Source organism: Amblyomma maculatum, chromosome 6 (assembly GCF_055883805.1).
Source record: "Amblyomma maculatum isolate TAMU_Amacu chromosome 6, ASM5588380v1, whole genome shotgun sequence".
Taxonomy (NCBI): Eukaryota; Metazoa; Arthropoda; class Arachnida; order Ixodida; family Ixodidae; genus Amblyomma; species Amblyomma maculatum.
Genome location: NC_139349.1, coordinates 110599274 through 110605273, shown reverse-complemented (window position 1 = coordinate 110605273; position 6000 = coordinate 110599274).

The following is a 6000-nucleotide window of genomic DNA, read 5'->3' as shown; positions in this document are numbered from 1 at the left end:
GACTACCTGGGGTTCTTTAACGTGCGCTGACATCGCACAGCACACGGGCGCCTTACTTTTCGCCTCCATCGAAAAGCGGCCGCCGAGGCCGGGATTCGATCCCGCATCCTTGGGAACTGTAGTCGAGCGCCGTAACCACTGCGCCACCCCGGCGGGAACGTCCCAAAGCAACTAAGGCTATTAGAGACGCCGTGGTAGAGGACTCCGGAAATTTCGACTACCTGGGGTTCTTTAACGTGCGCTGACATCGCACAGCACACGGGCGCCTTACTTTTCGCCTCCATCGAAAAGCGGCCGCCGAGGTCGGGTTCCGATCCCGCATCCTTGGGAACTGTAGCCGAGCGCCGTAACCACTGCGCCACCCCGGCGGGAACGTCCCAAAGCAACTAAGGTTATTAGAGACGCTGTGGTGGAGGGCTCCGAAATTTCGACCACCTGGGATTCTTTAACATGCACTGACATCGCACAGCACACGGGTGCCTTGCTTTTCGCCTCCATCGAAAAGCGACCGCCGAGGCCGGGATTCGATCCCGCGTATCCTTGGGCACAGTAGTCGAGCGCCCTAACCACTGCGCCACCACGGCGGGTCTCATCCGGGCAGATGATTGCAGCTCCAACCCTAGTGAGTCAAGATTATATGACGCATGCGTCACCCAGTGATGCGCGCTTGTGGGCTTAGACCTAGCTATGCCTGAGCTCGGCATAGGCTTCAGAATGATATCGTCCAAATTCGTCCTGCAAGCACAGCAGAGAATTCGCGCTTAAGATCACCCGGTAGGTAAATTTCGACCACATGGTGATCTTTAACGTGCGGTGATATCGCGCAGCGCCCCGCCGGGGTGGTGCAGTGGTAAGACGCCCGACTACTGTGCCGGAGTACCCGGGTTCGAACCCGACCTCGGCGGCTGCGTTTCGATGGAGGGGAAACGAAGAGGCGTCCGTGTGCTGTGCGATGTCAGCGCACGTTAAAGATCCCCAGGTGGTCGAAATTACTCCGTAGCCCTCCACTACGGCTCCTCTTTCTCTCTTTCCACTTTCACTCCCACCTTCCTCCCTTCCCTTACGGCGCGGTGTCCACAAAAACAAGTGAGACAGTTACCGCGCCTTTCCCTTCCTATAAATAAATCTGATATCGCGCAGCAAAGAGCGATTTGTTTCGCCTCCATAAAAATGCACCCGCCGCTGCCAGGATCTCAAAGACCACGTGTTCAACCGCCCAACGACAAAGCCACTGAACTACCACGGCTACACATAAAGGCTACGATGTAAAAGTCAAGGATTATGTGGAGACAATACATTTTCAGCAGTCGCTGTGTGCGTGTGTAAAGCGTTCGCGACTTAGCGTTAGCTGGCTTTTCCCATTGTTGTTCATTGTTTAAGTTTAAAAAAGGCTTCCCTCGCATCGATAGTTAAAACAATATTAAGGAACCCCCGCGTTTCATCCGGCATTGCTAGAATCTTTGACATTACAAGGCTTTTCTAGCCACTCCGATCGATGGGTCGATCCGAAACGCATCGATAGTTAAAACAATATTAAGCAAGCCCCGCGTTTCATCCGGCATTGCTAGAACCTTTGACATTACAAGGATGTTAGCCACTCCGATCGATGGGTCGATCCGAAGGCAACGCGTGAGCATGGCTTGTTTCCACTGCACAGATCGCCCCATATGTTTTCTTAAATTATTTGATTTCGTTACTGCCTGTTGCTACTTGTTTTCATTAGCCGGCGTAATAGCGGTGGCAGCTCCACCCACTACAATGTTGTTCTCCCCGCCGCCGCTTACGCCCACTCCATGACGACCAGTGTCATCTCCGTGCAAAGGCATTCTTTCTTTTCTGCTCCCGCTATTTGTGCTGTGGTGGCTTAGTGCAATAAAAAAAATAAAAATAAAAGCTACTGTGGTTTAGCGGGATGCGTATCGATCACAACCGAACCCATTTCTGTTGTTGTTTTCCTTTATCGCTTCTCGGCGGCATCAGACAATAGAGAGCAATGGAGGCTACTTATAAACTAATCACTTTGACTATTTTTGACGGTGTTATCGCCTTTTTTTTTTATTTTACTACTATCGAGGCGCCGGACTGGCTCACAAACACGTGCCTCTAGCTAACATCACCTAGATTACTGAAGGCCTCTCCACGGTGGCCAACGTTTAGTGGCATCACAGAAGTGAGATCACCCAGGTAGTCGGCTTCACTACATACGCCAGAATGCTAATCCAGAGCTGCCCCAGAATGCTAGTCCCTAGAATGCCAGAATGCTAGTCCAGAGAGCAGCATCTCTATCGCACCCGGAACTGTGGCGAGAATTGGACGCTGTCGCCATCGAAAGGGCTGACGCCCGTCACCAGAACATCTGCGAGAGGGTCAGTTCCAGCGACCTGGGCGGTTCTCGAAAGCTGCCAGTTCGACCACCCGTTTTTACTTCTTATTTAGTAATATTACCCAGCTGATGAGACCTATCTTATTGAGTGCTCAAAGAGCTTAAAAAAGAACTGGGGTCTTGTGTGTGTGTGTGTGTGTGTGTGTGTGTGTGTGTGTGTGTGTGTGTGTGTGTGTGTGTGTGTGTGTGTGTGTGTGTGTGTGTGTGTGTGTGTGTGTGTGTGTGTGTGTGTGTGTGTGTGTGTGTTGTGTGTGTGTGTGTGTGAACCGAGTTCTAAAACGATTCATTCTTATGACAAATTTATCGGGGACGTCTTTTTCCTAGGGATCGCTTCCTCAGGGGCCTTTCCTTCCGGGAACATTTTTCCCGGGGCATTGTTACCTACACCCATCGAAAAGTAGCCGCCGTGACTATAGGCACAAGGACCCGCGTCCTTGTTTCAGCCGTTGAGCAGGCTAACTACTGAGCCACCGCCGCGGGGCTCTTCTGCTGCAGGACAAGGACACTCTAGTAGTCGTGCTGATTTCAACCAAATACTTGCTTTACGCGCCTTCCTGATTTATATCCGCGCCTTCATGATCTCACTGTCGCCTCCCGTTGAAGGCGGCGGCGATCCGGGTGTGAACCCAAGCTGCCCAAGCATGATGGCGCCGACGCTTCTCTACAGCTGGTCACCCAACCACACTCTCTAATTGTCCAGCTTTCACGAAGGACACATCTTTGCTAGGACTAATGTTTAAAGCCAAGATTAGGTCCTCAAAGCTGTACTGTTGGCTAGAACTTGTTTTTGGGAGAAAAGTAACTGATCACAAGTAATCGGTTACAAGGAAATATAATTAAATTATCTTGAATTGTCCAGTTTGAAAACAAAAAAAGCAAAGTCGCTTAATTACTTACAAAGTTACAGGAAGATGTACTGATTACAAGTAATAATTCACTTGTAACGCGTTACATATTCCCACTCGTGCCGCAGGAACACGAGCAGTGACATTTCTTCGCACCCAGCGCGTGTCTAATCTAGCTGGAGTCAGCATTTCAAGAAGATTCATTAATGACACTTGCTAAGCATCCATGTTTTATACTGCGATATCATCAGTAGCTGCGACATCATTAGTAGTGCCATTCCGCAACGTCTTGGCATCGCTACGCTCGAAAGCAAAGGAGTGAATCATATACCCTATGCCCACCTCTAACCATCCAGAAGCCCATGAGTGGAGCCCACCACTAACCCATACCCATCTATACATCCACTGACCTACTCCCTTGAGAAACATACGCAGCAGCGGAACCAAAATTTGACCGTGATATCAAATTAACGCGATGGGAAAGCTCCTCTGCAGTCTCACCACACTGGTTAGCATGACTGCCTATCATTTTTTTTTTTATTTCAGCTACTGAAATCTCAGATGGATTTGACATGCATGGGCTTCGTATGGAGCTGCCCCACTGGTACTCCACCTTGTCATTTCTGCATGCGCCGCGTCCTCAGGTAAAGTGGATCAAACCTCGATGATTCCAGCGAGGCGCCGCATGAGCGCACATGCACACGGTTAGAGTACATATAGTACGGTGAGGCCACCCAAAAATATTAAGCATAATCTGCCTCTGCCCGTGCCACTAAGTACAACGGGCTTACGCGGTGATAATGGTGTGCTTACAGTGCGCTAAAGTACAGCGTTTTTCAAGGTAAGCAGCCTCCCTGTCTTGCATTACTGGTTAGAAAGCCCTGCCGCAGTGTCTGTTCAAATAACTGCTGCATATATACGGTGACATGCCACACGATCTCATTAATTGAAATATACGACAGACTCTGTAAATATAATTCCAAAGCCTAGGTTTGCCGGCTATATTTTATGTACTTGCATTTAAAGCATATCTTAATTTGAACCATGGCAAAACGTAATTACAATTTCTTTCCAACGCTCCCGGCACCCTAGATAGAAGCGGCATGTGTTTTAAAAATACTTCGCCTCGCTAATGAGATTTCATATTTTCCCGATCTGTTTTAGGATGTTCATGGTTGCTCTGCGTCGAATAATGACATCATAAATGCCCCGTGAAAAAAGAAAACTGCTTTGAAATATTTCGGCTCCATGTATTCCTAAGGGCGCTAACCATATTTTTCACCCCCAGTCGGCTGCGAAGCCGCGAGCGCCCCCTTTACTTATGTCCGGCGCCCTTTTCCCCCCGTCTCCTGGCAATTAAACAGCCCAAAGCTGTGGGAGGCTGCTTTGGCCAGCTCGGACCCGCATATTCAAAAGCGGCTTACGACCTGGGCAGCGGAAGTCGCCGCCAGGCGTGACCTGGAGGTCACGATCAGCAGCCGGAAGGGCACCCACGGAACGACGGCAACATAATTTTCTTTTGGCCTTCTCTAAATAGTTTTCACCACCACCACCGCGTCTTTCTCTCTCCCCCCTTTTTTCACACGAGGCAGCGGAGGTGGCTCAGCTACAGAGCCGTAGCAGGCCCCTTGCGTTTTGTTTTTCTTCTTCCTACATATACTAAGGTGAGGCAGGCCAAAAGTAAATAAAAATAATGTGCCTCTGCCCGTGCCACTATCCTTCTTCCTACAGTGACAACGAGTATATGCATGCACGTTACCACCGAAACGCCAAAGCAAGCCTGCGAGACGGCCAACTGGGCAGCCCCTGTTAAACGCCGAAATGGACCTGTGACTCCAAACCTCTAACCCGCCGCGATGGCTCAGTGGTTAAGACACGGCTATTAAGCCGGAGTTCCCAGGCTCGAACCCGACTGCGGCGGCCACGTTTCCATGGAGGCGAAACACAAAGGCGCCCCTGTGCTGTGTGTGACATCATCATCATCAGCCTGACTACAACTGCAGGGCGAAGGCCTCTCCCATATTTCTCCAATTAACACGGTTTTGTGCTAGCTGCATCCACTTGACCTCTACGAACTTCTTAACCTCATCCGCCCACCTAACTTTCTGCCGCCCCGTGCTATGCTTCCCTTCCCTTGAAATCCAGTTTGTTACCCTAAGCGACCATCGGTTATCCTTTCTTCGCACTACTCGTCCTGCCCATGCCCATTTCTTTTTAATTTCCACTAGAATGTCAGTAACTCTGCACGCTTCCTATCTCTTAATGTTACCCCTGCCATTTTTCGTTCCATAGCCCTCCGAGTTGTCAACTTAAGTAGAACCCTCTTGATTAGCCTCCACGTTTCAGCCCCATAGGTGAGTACAGGTAAGATGCAACTGTTGTATACTTTCCTCTTGAGCGATACTGGTAAGCTGCTAGTCATAATCTGCGAGTGCTTACCAAATGCGCTCCATCCCAATCTTATTCTTCTTACTATTTTCTGTCATGGTCCGGATTTGCGGTTACTACCTGTCTTAAGTAGACATATTCGCCTACTACTTCCAGTGCTTCGCTACCTAACGTAAACTGCTGTTCCTTCCTGAGGCTGTTGAACACTACCTTAGTCTTCTGCATATTGATTTTAAAGCCTGCTTTTCTACTTTTCCTGTCTAGGTGATCAGACGTCAGTGCAAATTAAAGATCCCCAGGTGGCATTTCCATAGCTCTCCACTACAGTACAGTCTAGTTTTAATCCCATGCCACTGCCTTTCCTTTATGCACAGTTCAGGTCTC